Source organism: Tenrec ecaudatus, chromosome 2 (genome assembly GCF_050624435.1).
Source record: "Tenrec ecaudatus isolate mTenEca1 chromosome 2, mTenEca1.hap1, whole genome shotgun sequence".
Classification (NCBI taxonomy): domain Eukaryota; kingdom Metazoa; phylum Chordata; class Mammalia; order Afrosoricida; family Tenrecidae; genus Tenrec; species Tenrec ecaudatus.
This window is the reverse complement of record NC_134531.1, coordinates 105,030,918-105,048,339: the sequence shown is the minus strand read 5'-3', so window position 1 is coordinate 105,048,339 and position 17,422 is coordinate 105,030,918. Positions and strand designations below refer to the sequence as shown.

The 17,422-nt window shown below is 37.9% G+C and overlaps 1 non-coding gene across 1 annotated transcript; it reads left to right on the top strand.

Moving 5' to 3' along the window:
* The first annotated feature begins 17,261 nt into the window (after nucleotides 1-17,261).
* Nucleotides 17,262-17,422, top strand: LOC142441805 (U1 spliceosomal RNA). The gene has a single exon (XR_012783136.1). It is a non-coding gene; the product is annotated as a U1 spliceosomal RNA (small nuclear RNA).

Below are 17,422 nucleotides of genomic sequence, written 5' to 3'. Positions count from 1 at the left end.
CAGACCAAGAACAGACAATGAAGATGGGCTCAGCTCCCCACTTTGGAGAAAGGTGTTACTCAAAATTGCATGCAACATTCAAAATATTGTCAAAGACTGAAGGGCTAATGGATGGAAGCAGCACATTATCAGAGACTGTGGAAGAGGATGAGCCCCTGGAGTCAGAGGGAGCTTGGAGACTGAGGAGCAGCTCAGTTACATAAAGCTTGTGGGAGTGGCATCTTCAGGATTTTCATATGCTGATGAGGAACAATACAAGGTAAGGAGAAAGAGCTTCAAAAATCTGTTAATGATCAGAACTTGGAATGTGCAAAGTATGAATATAGGAAAATTGGAAGTGGACAAAAAATGAAACAGAAAGCATAAATATCAATATAGTAGGCATTTTTGAGCTGAAATTGACTGATATTGGTCATTTGAAATCAGAAAATCACATGATTTACTATAAAAGGAATGACACAATCAAAAGACATGGTATTGCATTTACTGCCCAAACGGATATGGTAATCTATCATGAATATCTATCCAACTTCAAAGAAATCTAATCAATACAATTATTATTCTGGGTTTGCACATCAACCATAAAAGCTACTGATGAAGAAACTGAATAATTTTTACCAAGGACTTCAGTCAGATACTGATCACACATGCAATCAAGCTGCATTGATAATTATTGGTGATCATAATGCAAAAGTTTGAAACAAAGCGAAAAGAAAAGTACTTGGAATATATAAACTTGGTGATAGAAATGAAGCTGGAGATCACAGGATAAAATTTTACAAAACCAACACCTTGTTCATAACAAATACCTTTTTCAACAACACAAAAGGGCTTCTCTGTATGGATACACAGAAATCAAATAGAGTACATCTGTGGAAAGAAACACTCAGGAAGCTCAATCGCAGCAGCCAAAACAAGGCCAGGGGCTTACCGTCCAATGGACTGTCTGTTGCCTATATTTAAGTTCCGGATAAAGTTGAAGAAAAAATATTTTAAGTTTACTAGACCCAAAATACAGCCTTAGTCCATCCCACCTGAATTTGAGAACATCTTGAGACCAGATTTGATGCACTGAGAACTTATGATAGAAGAAGTGTTCAGCTCTAAGATAACATCAAGAACAGCATTCATAAAGAAAGTAAAAGGAAAATAAAAAGGCAAGACAGAAAGAAAGTTTGAAATAGATACCAGAAGAGACTGAAAATTACTCTTAATCATAGAGTAGCGAGAGTAAGTGAAAAAAAAAAAAGATGAAGTCTACAAGCTACCTGATAGGGCATGATCAAGGGTAACCAAGAGGAATTGCTGAAACCCTGGTGGGGACTGAGCATGATGGTGGAAGGGGAGGATACTCAAAGGAAACAGAGGAAAGAGCTGGGAGGCAAAGGACATTTATAGAAGTCTAGATAAAGAAATGTACATATGCAAATATATTTATATATGAGGATGGGGAAATAGATCTATGTGCATATATTTATAGGTTTAGTATTAAGGTAGCAGAAGGATATTGGGCCTCCACTCACATACTCCCTGAATGCAAGAAAACTTTCTTCTGTTTAATTGGCATTCTATGATGTTCACCTTCCAGACACAACCGCTGAAGACAAAGCAGGTGAATAAGCAAATATAGTTAAGAGAGCTGATGGTGCCCGCCTATCGAAAGATATACCATCTGGGGTCTTAAAGGCTTGAAGGTAAACAAGTGGCCATCTAACTCAGAAGCAATAAAGCTCACATGGAAGAAGCACACCAACCTGTGCTATCATTAGGTGTCTAAGGGATCAGGTATAAGGCATTAACAAAACATGTGAATAGGGGGAGGGGGGGTTCAGAGTGGAGACCCGAGTCCATTTGTAGGCCACTGGACATCCCCTTACAGAAGGGTCTTGGGGAGGAGACGAGCCAGCCAGGGTATGATGTAGCAACCATGAAACCTACAACTTTCCTCTAGTTCCTAAATGCTTCTTCCTCCCCCACTATCATGATCCCAATTCTACCTTGCAAGTCTAGCTAGACCAGAGGATATACACTGGTGCAGATAAGAACTGGAAACACAGGGAATCCAGGGCAGATGATCCTTTCAGGACCAGTGGTGAGAGCGGTGTTACTGGGTCGCTAGAGGAATGGTGGGGTTGAAAAGGGGAACCGATTAAAAGAATCTACATGAGACCTTCTCCCTGGGCGATGGGGATGGACAACAGAAAAGTGGGTGAAGGGAGACATCGGACAGGGCAAGACATGACAAAATAATAATTTATAAATTATCAAGGGTTCATGAGGGAGGGGGTAGCTGGGAGGGAGGAGAAAATGAGAATCTGATGCCAGGGGCTTAAGTGGAGAACAAATGTTTTGAGAATGATGAGGGCAATGAATGTACATGTGCTTTACACAATTGATGTATGCATGGATTGTGATAAGAGTTTCTTGAGCCCCTAATAAAAGGAATTTAAAAAAAATTCAAAGGGCAGCTGAAGACAACATAGTAAAGTATTATAATGAAATATGCATAGACCTAGATTTAGAAAACTAAAAGGAAAAACAGTCTCAGCATATCTGAAACTGAAAGACCTCAATAAAAAATTCAAGCCTTTACTTGCAATTTTGAAAGGTTCCAGGAGCAAATTATTGAATGGTGCATGAAACTTCAAAAGAAGATGGAAAGAAAACACTGAGTCACTATACCAAAAGAAATATTAGATATTCCACCATTTCAGGAGGTAGCATAAAAATAAGAACCAATAGTGTTGAAGGAAGAAGTGCAGAATCCACTGAAAGCATAAGCCAAAAAGAAGGCTCCTGAAATTGATGAAATACCAATTGAAATGTTTCAACTAGTTGTTGAAGCACTGGAAGCACTCACGTATCTATGTCAAGAAATTTGGAAGACAGCTACTTGGCTAACTGACTGGAAGAGATCCATATTTATACCAAGAAAGGTGTCCCAACAGAATGATCCAAATATAGAACAATATCATTAATATAACATGCAAGTAAAATATTACTGAAGATCATTCAACAATGGTTGCAACAGTGCATTGACAGGGAGCTATCAGAAGTTCAGGTCTGATTCAGAAGAGGACCTGAAAATGTGATAACATTGCTGATGTCAGATGAAAATTTGCTGAAAGCTGAGAATGCCATAAAGATTTTACTTGTCTTTAATGGCTGTGCCAAGCCATTTTACTCTGTGGATTATTAGAAACAACAACTATGGGCAGCCTTGCGTTGAATGAGAATTTCCAGCATCTCATTGTGCTCATGCAGAACTAGAACATGGATCAAGAGGCAATTATGTAACAGAACAAGAGAATACTGCATGATTTAAGAAAAAGAAAAGTGTGTTTCAGGGTTATATCATCTCACTGTTTATTCAATCTGTATGCTGAAAAAATCCTAAGAGAAGCTGGCTTATATGAGAAAGAATGGGCATCAGGATTGACAGAAGGCTTATTAACAACCTGTAACTAGCAGATGACACAAACTTGTTGCTGAAAGCAAGGGGGAATTGAAGCTCTTACTGTAGAAGACAAGGATGTGAGCCTTTAGAATGGATTATAATTCCATGTCAAAAAGACCAATGTCCTCCAACTGGATTAATAGGTAACATTGTGATAAATGGAAAGAGGGTTGAAGTTGTCAAGGATTTTTTACTTGTGTGGGTCCACACTCAATGCTCTTGGATGTAGCAGTCAAGAAATCATAGGATGTGTTGCTTGAGGTAAATCTGCTGCTCATGACCTCATCAGAGTTCTGAAAAGTAAGGATGTTACTTTGAACATAAAGTGCGCCTGATCCAGGCCATGGTATTTTAATTGCCTCATATGCATGTGAAAGATGGGCTTTGAATAAGGAAGACCCAGGAAGAATGGCTGCATTTGAATTGTGGTGCTGGGAGAGAACAAAAGGATCTGTTTTGGAAGAAGAACAGCCTGAGTGCTCTTGAGAAGCATGAGATTTCATCTCACATTTTTTAAGCATGTTGTCAGGAGACATAAGTCCTTGGAGATGGACATCATGTTTGGTAAAGGAGAGGGGCACCGAAAAACAGGATGGCCCTCAGGGAGATGGGTTGACAACGTAGCTGCCACAATGGACTCAAGCATAGGAACAATTGTGAAGATGGTGCTGGACCAGAGAGTGTTTCATTCGAATGTGCATAAGGTCGCTATGGGTTCGAACAGACTCAATGGCACATAACAACAGGATGGCAATTGTAATGATCCCTTGTGAACACCCAAACAGAATAAGACCACTGTAAGCAGGGCAGAATATGCCATTAGGAGACTTGTTCTGGATAGAAGCATCTTCACGTTTCCAGCTTTATAATAAACCAGTATGTGCAATCCTCTGTTATATGTATGTATATGTTTTATTTCAATTGGTTTCCCTTACAATTACTCTGTCCCTCTCCCCATATCTTGCAAAATGTAGAGATATTTTCGTTCATGGGCCCATGAGAAGTATGAAGAAAAGGCAGACTTCCTCCCTCTTCGTGAAGCGGCCCAGTGAGTAGCTGAAGCTGCGCAGGGACTCCCACACATAAAATCTCAAAATCTAAAAATATTAATTAAAGGCACATCCAGAGGTCAGATCAGTTGGGCACTCCCAGCCTGTGTCCCTCATCCTTTTATAGGAGCGTGAGTTCTGAGACACTTAAGATGGACGGAGCCCGTTCCATGAGGCGCTGCAGGAGAATGTCTGTCTCATGCTGTACAAGCAGCACACTTTGACCCGCTACATGGGGCCCTTGCGAGAAGATGCAGAACCTTTGTCTTTTCTGGTTTCTGCTCCAGTTGAAGCTCTTCTTGCCCCAGGTTTTCTACTGCATGTCAATTTCTGTCCATGTATTGTCCTATGTGTCCTGTCAGTTGGATCTTGGGAAGAGCTAAGTAGATGTGGCCCTTACTTTGTAAATTCTGCAGCCAATATCTTGGCACCCCGATAGCTGTAACTGCAGAGAGCTCTGCTAAGACCATTTCCCACTTTTTAGTTCATTTGGGGACATTGCCAGGGATTAATTTTTGTAACTCAGGAAGAACAATTTTCTCTTGATGTAGCCCCCCCCCCCCAACAAAAAGCTCACACTGATAAGCTTAGAACTCTACAAATTTTAGCTCTTACTAAGATCCTGGGAGATTTAGCTAAAACCTGAACTTGGGTGCTTTTCTGGACCCCAGGGTATGGTTTATATCTGTCCATCACGAAGATGGTAAAAATAGATTATGAACTACGGTCGTTCTAGGGAAAGGGAATCCCAAGCAGAGGCCTGTTAAAGTATTTGGGAGTTTGATTGTACCTATCTCAATTTACTCTTCGCTGCTCAGAGCGTTGCAAGGACTCTAAAAGATAGTTATGCCTCCGCCCAAGAGTCTTGACCCGTGGTGGTTAGGTAGGGCTGTGGGAATCCAGCATGAGTTTCTTAAAGGCAGTTCCAAGCCCCTGAAACACAGGGGTGTGTGGGAAACATCAAGTTCTTGAATGCCCCAAGCAAATCTTGGTGGCAGTGATTCCCCTTAATTGTTGGGGCTCAGGCTCGCTGCCTGTTCTGTCACCATTGTTGGCATCAAACTTGAGAAGCCCGAAGTAGGTCTGGACATTGGCGGTAAGTTTGTTACTGGACATGGGGCAGGCCCCATATTCAGTATTGAAATTTGTTGGTGTCCTCTTAACTTTCTCCTACATCCATATTGTTGGCATCAAAGAGTCCCCAACCAAGAAGTTTCTTACCCTGCTCTGTCCTACACCTTGCAGGGCTATTTATTCTTACATCAGTTTCAGTTGTCAAATAGCAACCCCAGGCTCACTGCAGCAGGGAGAGGGACCCAATAAGTACTTTATCTCCCCCACAGCAGTGACAGTCCACAGAATTCAATCATGGCGATGTCTTTGCCAGGTAAAGCTGACTCAAGTGCCAGGAGCCCTTGATGATAGACACGGAGGTGCTTTCTAATGCGAGCCTACCAAAGGCTTGAAACTCATCTTTAAGAAATAAAGATCTGAACCTCAGCAACCCTGAGTGGGTTTGACCTCTTGTCGCTGGAGGAGGCATACTACACAAGGATGATTCCTGGATACCAATCCTAAAATTAGTATTTTAAGTACCATAATCTTTGCTTTTAGCTCAGACTTTAATTGTGCTCTGATACTGAGCCACACTATTTTTTTACATCATTGGCATTCTTTTAATCAGATCATTTCCATTGATGCCAACTCCCCTTTCCAGAGAAATTGACCGTTATTGTCATTACTCCACTGTAATGCTATTATATCAAAATATCTCCGAGAAAAGTCTGCTAGAGAGTATTCTGTCCTCTTGGTCTCCTATGTCTATAAACCTGGGACTGAGTAAAAGGTGAGTCACTGTAACAACCCTTGGCCTTTGGATTTTCTAGATTCAGGAGAGAAATGACTCCCAGTATTTCTTTAAATTACTGCACTATTTTACAGTTAATGTTATTTTGAGAAGATGAAGTAAATAAGATAAAATTCCTTGTGCACAAGCTTTTATACACTCCACAACCAGAATTTAAAGCAAAGAAATATAAGTTGCTTATTTTCCTTCCATTATTTTTTTGAACTCGGATTTAGCTTTATAATGTGTGTGTGCTCATAATTAAGCTGTTTAAATGTTATAGAGTTAGATGACAGAGTAGTTCAATCCGGCAGATTTTTATACGTGTATAGCAACCTTAAAATCTAAGTCTTCACAAGTGACTTGCATTAAATATTCCAAGGTTTCAAAAGAAGAAGAGACATAGTACAGAGATGAGGAAGAGACAGTAATTTGGATGGAGTCTAATTTTTGCAGAAGATTCGAGTAAGGTGTAGATAGAGAGGGAGCTGGATAGAAAGAAGTTCTGTCTTACAACAGACTATGTGGTTTTCCCAGAACATGGACGATGAAAAAAGAAATTTGAAGTTATAAAGTAATTTGTAAAGAGATGGTAGAAAATTAATTTGCATGGAAGGTGAATATGTTCACTAAAGAAAAAAGGATGGATTTCAATATATGAAATATGAAAGAATGAATTCTCATTAACTACCATAATTTGTCTTTTATTAAAATTGACCAGGAAGAATGGAGGAAATTAAGTCAACCTTACAATTTTGGATTACTCAAAAAAGGCTTTGAAGCTATTCTCTCACACACCATGATGACAATCCATCTGGGCCCTAAAGGTAACAGCTGACTTCTTGGGAATGTGTTATGCAGAGAGAATAAGCAGAAAGAGAGTCCAGTACCTCAGGGGGCAGCTCACCCCTTCCCCTGCCCCCAAGAAGACCTCCGCCTCGTCATTTTCACCGCCTTCTCTTCTCGATGTTTAGCCTCTTGAAGGGAGTGGATAAAGTGGTTTTATTGAAGTCTTTACCTGCCACCTTCTCAGATCACTGGCATCCACGTAAGGTGCTGGCGCTAAAACTGTCTCTGAGCTTTGACCCAGTAGAGGTCGTCTGCTGGAATCAGCACACTCCACTCTCATTTCCTAATCACCCTGGTTAGACTACCATTGGGAGCCTCCAGGGAGCTGGGAAGTCATTGAGAAGAGTATTGTCAGCTGTGAGGTCGGGTGGAGCCCTGGAGGGCAAGTGCAGGTATGACTGTTAGCAACTTCCAGGTGATTTCCTTTGTGAGCTCTCGGTCCTGGTCCTGGCCCTGGCCCCTGGCACTCCCTAGCACTTTCAGTTTAGGATTAAATTTAATGCTTCTGACCTATGAATTGACGATCATCAAGAGGCACTTAGCACCCCCTATGGGTTCCCCATCTTATTTAGAACATGCTCCCAACACTGACACTTCTGAAAAAGAACTGTACCATGATGTGTCCAATAAACATGCAGAATAGTTCCACAAATATTATTAAGGACCACTGCCAATGAAGAATGGGAGGCACTTAGCAATGCTTTACAATCCCTGAGCTGGCTCATACTCTGACTGCAGCCCTTGCTTTTGATACTATTACTACTAGTACTGCTGCTACTACTACTACTACTAATACTACTACTAATTTTTGACACCCTAGTAGCGTTTGTGTCTTTGTGCCTTCAGCAGTTCCACATAAAGACGAAGACTGTGAGTGAATATCAATCGATCTCATTGCAAAGCATCCATCAGGATGTTGTCACCTTCCAGGAAGAAGACGAGTCCACTGTTAGATACTTCCTTTTCCTTGACAGGCAGAGAGGGAAATAGTAAGGCAATGAAGCGAGCAGACGTTCTCAGGGCCTAGCTGCCCCTTTCAGAAGAAACTGGCCAGAGCAGTCACTGTCGCTCCGTCAAGATTTTAGTGTCGCTCTCTTCAAGAGAAAAGAACTAGGACAGAACAGAGCCTTCTGGCCAGTAGAGGACCAATGGAACTTGAGACAAGGTCTTGTTGACATCCTGACAGAAACTTAAAAGAAATACCAATGAAACCTACAGCAGCACGCCCACCTGGAGAGTGGCAATCTGGGTCTCTTCGAGCCGTAAATACGTCCCTAGATGGTGCTCTTCTCAACTTGGAAGAGGAATCTGATTCACTCTTAACGTGTATGTGTCTATCTATGTTTAAATAAACCTTTGCTTAGCTCATTTGTGTGTGTGTGTGTGTGTGTGTGTGTGTGTGTGTGTGTGTGTGGCTTCCACTCCTGCTGTGATGAAGGACTCTGGAGGGACTTGCTAGTATCCCTGAACGAGGCAAACCCAATGCCAGCTGGGAAATGCATCACATTAACAACCATTCACAGCTGAATCATATAATCTTAGTATCTAATCAATCTCTTCCCCCACCTTCTCACCCAAACCCATCAGGGAAACAAAGTTTATTTGGTGGGGTTAACAGAGGCTTTGACTAGGATTGCCAAATTAAAGAATTCTCTTTCTTGAAGCTGGGTTCTCTGGAGGAGCAAAACCAGTGAAACTTCCACATGTATACATACATACCCAATATCAAAACCACTGCAAATGCGAGGATTCTGAATACACGGTGCCTACACAGCTGGCATGGGGACCCTCTTTTACTATCAAGGGCCATTTGGATATTTGTAACACCATTGTCGGGACATATTGGTCAAATATTAAGTGAAATCACCCCTACTGTGATGCGTGGACTTGCTGCTCTTTGGTGAGGCATGTGATGTTAGCTGGTATTGACCTTTCAGAGAACTACCCTGCTGTACAAGGTTTCTGAAGGGGCAAATCTCTAGAGGCCCCGAAAACCTCACCTTTCTCTCTCTACAAGAGGCTGGAGGGTTTAATCTGCATCTGACCACCTATCATAAAAACATGCATAAACATGCTTTTTAAAAAAAAATAACCATGTCCATATAGAGAGCCCTAGTAGTAATACTTTTTGATTTATCCTGGTATTGGTAACCACCTCTTGGCATTTCTGTAAGAGGTAAAATGTCAATCTGAGATGTTTACTTTCCATAGACAGCACGCAATGCATTCAACTATTCAGCAATTCTGAGCATGAAATTCTCTCTTACAAATCTGCAGGTGTAAACACTAAGACATTATGGAGATACTTTGCATTCCTGCCCTCTTTAAGTTGCTTCTTTTGTGATCCAAGTGTCATTATTTTGTCTTTTTTTTTTCAGTTGAAATGTGGAAACCTACTGAGACCTCTGTTATAAGAATTTAATAGCCTTTTCAGCAGTATTTTTCTAATTATTTATCTTGATCAACTTTTATCCATGTTTTCCAATATAAGCAGGTGGAATGTTCTTTTCTTTTTCAATGTCAAGTCCTAGTTTTGCTATCATTGTCCTTCAAAGGGCCCTGTAAAAATCTCTTCTGGTTGCACTATAAACATAAATTAGCAGTGTGATTACCATTTCTTGCTGTGCATCAGAATAATTTGTGGAAATTTTAGAAATACCTTTGGCCTGGCTCAACCCCAGAGCAATTAAATCAGAATTTTTAGGGTTGGTGACTGAAAATTATGATTTCTGTGTATTTCCACAGCTAATAATAATATGCTGCTAGAGTTGAAAAACATTGAATTGATGATTGAGAAAACAATTGCCTCATTTCCTAAAAAGAGCCTTCAAATTCCAGCAATCATTAACTAAGCTCTGAGTCTACCAAGGTAGAAATCAAGATATTGAAGGCTTTAAAGAGTCTAGAAGTCTAACACAAATCAACACATTTTTTTAAAAATTGTTTTCCAGTTATTAAACATTTTAAGAAGTTAGTACAATGCTGTGTTTTTCACCTATATTGCAGCCAATACAGGAACAAGAAAATAAACCTGAAGTTCAATACAAAATATATGCAATGGAGCAATTTCCAGTCTGTTCCACTTTCATGTCTTGCCTTGCAGTCGGAGTAGGCACGAAGCATATATGTTGCAATTGGTGTAGCCTGGTGTACAGCTTCGTATCACAAATAGTGTAAAAAGGACGAGCTAACTTTATAGATAACCTAATTACCTATTTTAGGATCAATTAAACAAGTAAAGATGTTAAATTTACCCGAAGTTCCTATTAATTTGGTACATGATCACAAACAACTAGATGGCACTGTACAAAATGATTCAATTTACCATATGTTGCAATTCTAATGTAATTGCCATTGATCACTAAGTCACCTTCTCTATATTGAATGATTAACAAGTGAAGTAACACTCTATTATTATCTAATCACCGGAAGCTATGCACAGTATAGTGTGAGAGGCAAGGTTTATACTTTAATGAATAAAATCATGTAAGTGTAAAGTGGAGACTGCAATAGGTAATTTTATTGCTCTTAATTTGCTCTTCTTTAGCAGAAATTCATTTTCATTAATATTCCCATCCTTCTTACTTGAAGTAAAATTATCTTGACATTTCCTTAAAAAGTTTAAAAGATATTAGGTATCTTCTCATAAATATGTTTCAGGCTACAGCAATAACAGGATAAACTTACTCATATCCAACTAAATGATCCTCTAGTGCATCTAATGTACACTGACTTCTAATACACAGCGAAGTCAATTTAGCAGACCTGCGGCAAAATTGGCAATATTTTGCTATCATTTGGCCCCCGTGTTTTTATGAAGCAGTTAGTGTACGGTCAGTAGTCCATTTTATAAAGTTCCACACTGAAACCCAGCAAATGCTAACTTTCTCTCGGCCTTTCCTCAGTCTGCATCCCGCATTGCTGCCCTCTGCATGAGCTCGTTGAGGAAGACTACCAATTCCATTTTAAAAAGGGGTTATTGGCAACAGCATGTGCAAGTGATCAGTCAGACCTTCCAAGTAAGTTCACTTGGTATTCAACTGGGGATTTCCATGGCTCAGTGTAATTAGCAGGTGAAGGAGTCCGCAGATGCCTTCCTCAGGCCAGCTGGTTTCAGAGTCACCCCGTGAAGGCATGCCAGCTAGAAAAGGAAGAAGCTGAATTAACCTGTCTGCTACAGTATTAAAGTGCCAGTATTGTGGTTTAAGAAAAAGAAACCAAACTGAGCTGTTCAGCTGAGGTCACCGCATCCCAGCGCCTTTTCCGAGCTTCGCGAGTGACTTGGTTTCATTCAGGGATGATTCAATGTCTCCATTCTTGAGATGGAAGTTTTAAATACCTTCACTGCCTGTACTTTAGCCCAGACTCCCACGATGCTGATTTAAATCGCTGACAGCTTTATCATTAAAATGAATCTCCTTGTTTCTTGCATGTTCCCTCCCATGCATTTTTATACCTTATAATTATAATATGCATGCTGTTTGATTAGTTAAGTTATTTATAACCCCCAGTTTGACTTTGGAAAATGTCTGAAACGAGTATCAAAGTTTACAAAGGACTTCTGTTAATTTCAAGAAGCCCTGGTGGCTTCGTTAGTTTAACATCCCTCTGCTACTGCCAGGTTAGCCGTTGGGGTACGCTTGCCATTCCCCAGGAGACAGATGCTTTCTGCTCCCATTAAACCATCAGCCTCAGAACCCACATGGAGCAGTTCGACTTGTCCCAGGAGTCAGAGAAACTCCATGGCCTGAGTTCATTGCTTTCTCTTGCAGCAGCATCTCAGAGCCCTTTCCCTACTTACACTGTTCAGAGGGTTCCAAACCAGTTTGCCTCCTTTTCAAAAAGAAAGGGAAAAAATTACTCAGCACCCCTTGACCATAAAATCGTCTGTACCATCACACATAATCCATGGTCAAGGTGACGTATCTGCTGTTACAACCCCCTGGATTGCCAATGAATTGTTGAAGCCTTCCTGTATGTGGTGAAGGAGGCTTATTGATCTCCTTCCAAAGCACTTTCCACATTATCTTAAAATTATCTTTGTGTATTTCTCATCTGATATCAATAGTTGTAAGTAAGCTATTTGCAACCAGAAGGGGATTTTTCAGTACTTATTACAATAACCTTGAGAGCATATACTACGTGAGTACTCAACAGATGCTGGTTGAATTTTTAAAAAAAAGAAAGAGTGAAGGAAAAAATGTGTTCGATAAAGGCAAAATATTCAATAAATTTGTTGTTCTATTATTTTATCTCTCCACTTCTCAATCTTTTAATTAAGATAATCTTAGGACACTGTCATTCAGGTTATACTCCTGGAACATTAGTATATTTTCCCTGCGAAGGTAATTTTATAATTAACAAAATAAAACTTTTATATTTAATGTTAAATATAAAATATAGTTTAACAATAGGGTTATCATATATGAAGTATAATATTACATTATGCATTTCTACTTAATACACATTTATATATTGATTTATATTTTACTCAAGTATTATTTTAAAATATTGATAATTATAGGGCACATTTTACTAGCATATTTTTAATGGAACTACCTAACATTATGTAACTGTATCTCTACTCTTACAAATTTCAGTTTCTTATAATTTTGCATTATTTTAAACAGATCCTGGGCACTTATTGTCTGCTTTATTAAGCAGTAATTTAAATGTACTTTAAGCTTATATATGAGACAATATTATAATCCTTAACTTTAATTAATGTACAATTTTGTAATGCAATTATACTTTTTACTGACAATTGTTTACTTGCCTCGCACTATTTCTACAGTGCGCAGACCACAATTTGTTAAAGTCTCTACATGTGTTTTATAGTTTCAATGATTTCACAGATAGTATTTGCCATGTCATTTCATGCTCCCATGTGTGCTTGCTTGTGGTTTCTAGTGTATTACAGCAAAGAGTTTGAAATCCAGATCAAGAGGCTGGATAGAAGTAAGTGTACATTCAGAGTGAAGTACTTGTATGACACAGCTTTATCTCAGTTTTCTGCATATACATGCAGATATAGTCAAACACACATATATACACATATATTATATAAATATATTACACACTCTCAAGGGTATATCAATTTTACATATTGATAAACATTGTATTTTATTTGATCTGAGAGACTTACAATATTTGTTTAAGTTGCATTTATTATAGCACATACTTCAGAGCTCTACTTTGCTACTTTGCAATTTTAAGAAGACTCAATCCTATAATCATGAAATGCCTGCTTTTATAAAGTGTGTGTATTACTTCACAACTTATATTTTCTAGTTCTGGAAACGTATTGGTTACTTTGAGCAGAATCTGAAAAGTTATTCAGAAATAAAATTACATTAGTTGCATTTGTCATTTATGGATCAACATGCTAGTACTTAACCTTATAGTTCTTAAAAAATCACATACTGAATTTGAATCTTCTTTTTATAATATTTATGCACCTTAGGCTTTATTTATGACTGAAAAGCAGTTTTAGGTGAGGTAAGCTTGTACATACATTCCTGTACAACCACAGCTCACGGTGGCAACAGCTACCTAATACCTGTCCAACGAAACGGCTGTGACATATAGCAAGCACTTTGATGAATGGGTCGTTTTCATCTTCAGTAAGTGCCAACAAAAATTATCATCCTACTAAAACACTGGATTTGTTTTCATAAAGAAATGAGATGAAGTGAGAAACATCGCCACATTTCCTTTAACTTCTATTATCACATAAACACTTGCATTTAATTTTTGTATGACACAGCAAATGAATTTAATGCTATCAGATGCTTTATGTGACTTTGCTGCCCCCTTAAGACAAGTACACATAAATAAAAAGCTGATAAAAAGAAAACACTGTTCTGAATTAGTGTTTTAAAAAACTTTTCCTTATATCACTTAAAAAAGATCCAAATTTTTAAAATTACATGTTTAAAGCTTCTTGGACAACTAATGTTTTATTTGATTCTGCTCAATAATAAAAAAATATTAACTTTGCTTATAGCTTTCAGAGCTGATATTTTTTTCCTTAAGGCAATTAGTACATTATTATTTTGATTTAAGTTCTATATGCTCTCAACTTGAGTACCTGTTTTTTAAAGTGTACGTTTATGATTTTTCCAGAAATAAGTCATTGAGCAAAATTACAGCTTTTTCATTTTTTATGCCTTGATTATAAAACTCAAACTCAAAATTATATAAAATATACATTCAAATAATCTAAATTAAAATCAATCACTCAAGCATTTTTGTAAATATTATTTGAATTTAAGATGATATATAAAATAATAAATTCTAAATTAGAAAATACAACTATGATAACTGCTTATTAATTTTGAAGGGGGACACATTCTAATATGGTAAATGCTCTGAGTTTTAGTTATCATATGAAAAAATGAATGTCTCAATTTTAGTTATTATACAACAAACATGAAAATAATTCTGGGCACAACTTATCTTTATAACTAGGTTTCCTCTGTATACTATACTAACATTTAAGGAAAGTAATAATTTTTATTTTACTCTAAAGAAATAAGCAATTTTAATTAACAAATATTGCACAAAGGATTACACTAAAGGCAGATTCAGTATAAGATATGCTGTAATACATCTTTCTCCTTCCAGTAAATTCGGAAACTATATTATCCTCATATTTCCTTCAGCTTCAAGAATGTAACCCATCATATTATAAATCGAAATGAGACTATTTTTAATATGATAGCATTTTGAGTTTTTCTTTGGTTGATGTACACAGAATAAATAATAAATAATGAAACTATATCATGGTACTGTGTGGTTCCTTACGTTGAGAACGCAATAAAAAGTTCCATGAATGTATGGTTAGTTTTTTTTAAATTTTATGTTTACTAAAGGACTTAAGCAGAGGGGTGTGGTAAGTGATGTCTGTCTAAACAATGTCTTCTGTCATTTGCGCTCTAGTGTCTAAATAATTCTGTTACCGAAAAGAGAACGTAAGTGATTAAGCAAAATGGCCTTTTAATCATTGCATTCTGCAAAATCCCGAGGACAAGGAGAATGGCTTAGACGGAAGGGCTTTCGCGCATGTGCGTGCTGCGTGCGTGTTGAAGAGGTATATTGAGTAGGACTGGGGAAAATGTAGATGGTGTGAAAGTACTGAGCATGGAACCTGTCCTTTGGAAGGAAGATCCTTTCATTTGTCAGAGAGACTGGATGTGAAAGGTGCTAAGCTTGATTCATCTTGGTGATTGTGGGTAATGGTGGAAATAGAACCAACTTAAATTAGGATTGTCCAGGCCTGTTTGACCTTTTAGGCTCAGCCCCTGCAGGGAAACCACCATCTCTTTACAGCCATCATTGCCTCACTGTTATCATGCACAGAAGATTAAAAACGGCTGTCAGAGTTAGGCATGCCCAGTAACCCCAGGCAGGCTTTGACTGCAAGCAAAGCGCTCTATCAATTTCCCTTTTACATCTGCATCAACTACCAGAGAGCGATCAGCAGTGTCAGCGGGAAGCCTTGTCTCCCTGTGAACGGACTGAGCAGTCCAAACGGGTTGATTCTGGAACTACTTTGCTAACGATTTCAGGTAAGGCAGTGGATTTTCAATTCTGCCACGAAATGGACACCCTTTAAAATTAGGTTAGTTTCTTCAAACACACATATATATATATATATATATATATATATATATATATATATATATATATATATATATATATATATGAAAAATATATATTATACTCACATATATATGGCATACATGCCTTCTATTAACATAACTTTAATGATTCACTTGGGAATTAATGTCATATTTTGCACCCGAAACAAAGCAAAACAGGTAATATTTCTTTTCCTCTTACCCCTAATATTTTTCTATGATAATGTTTATGTAGGATCTTATTATATAAATCACATAGAAGAGATATTTTAAATTTATCATAATGACAATACTATTTGGCATAAGAACATTTTCATCTCATCCTGTCGTGATGGAGAACAAAGAAGCTTCTTAAAATGAAAATGCAGGTATGTTATAATTTTAAGTGATAATATAGTGACCTGTGTTTATAGTTTTGAGACCTTGATAATTGGATTCAAATTTTGGGTCCATTTTTTATCTATGTTGCCTTGAGTAATTTCCTTCTGCTAGTGATCATTGGAATCAAATGTGTTGAGACTTTTTCTCACATACTTTCAACATGTTATCAGGAGAGATTGGTCCCTGGAAGAGGACATCTGGTAAAGTAGAAGGTCAGAGAAAGAAAAGATCCCTTCAATGAGATGGAGCGACACAGCAGCTCTCACAATGGACTTAGATAACAAGAGTGGGGATGGCACAGACCAGCCAGTAGGTCTTTCTGTTGGACATAAGGTTCCTATGAGTTGGGACCCACTCAATGAGACCTAATCACAGCAACAACAGCCGATATATATGTCTCTGTGTGTGTTTCTTAGTAGGAAAAAGGAAAATTAACAAATTCAAACATGGAGGATTGAAAGATTATAGGTAGATAATTAGTGAAGCATATTTTAATCACATTTTAACTTCCTTAATTTAATTTTTAAAAATATTTTATTGCATTTGGCTTAATTGAATGTTTTATCATTAAGCCACTTGTTTTGATCACTTATACTGACACAGGAATCAAATTAACTGCAGAAAGATAGTTCTGCAAATATCTGCATAAAGAGAGAATGGAAATGCTAGCATTAGTTAAAAATGCCAGAGACCTACTGCAGAAAAAACAAAAACTCAATTCCTAATATGCAAATGAACCCAGAAGTAAGAATATTAAAACAAGCCTACAGAGCCAAAATATACCCTTGATGATATCCCATCACTGTTTAAAGATCATCTTACTGATAGATTTGATACCCTACAGACTAATGACCCAAATTAGAAAAGTTACAGGATAACATCATGGATATACATGATGAAAGCAAACAGATCATTGCACTGATGGAAAGAAAGAAAGAAAATGCATAAATAAGTTTCAGAAAACTTTTTAAAACTTGCTGTTATATATATGGTAGCTAAAACAAATGAAAAAATTGATTAATTAAAAGACTTGTAGAACACTTACCTGGCAGGAGACCCACCATGATCGTGAAGCTGGTTTTCCCAGGGAGAAACTCATCCATTGCATTCCAGATGGGCTGACTCTTGTGATTTCCCCAAATGTGGGAACTCCACTGCACACTTAGTGGTACTCAGGGACTGCATTTATTTATCCTGT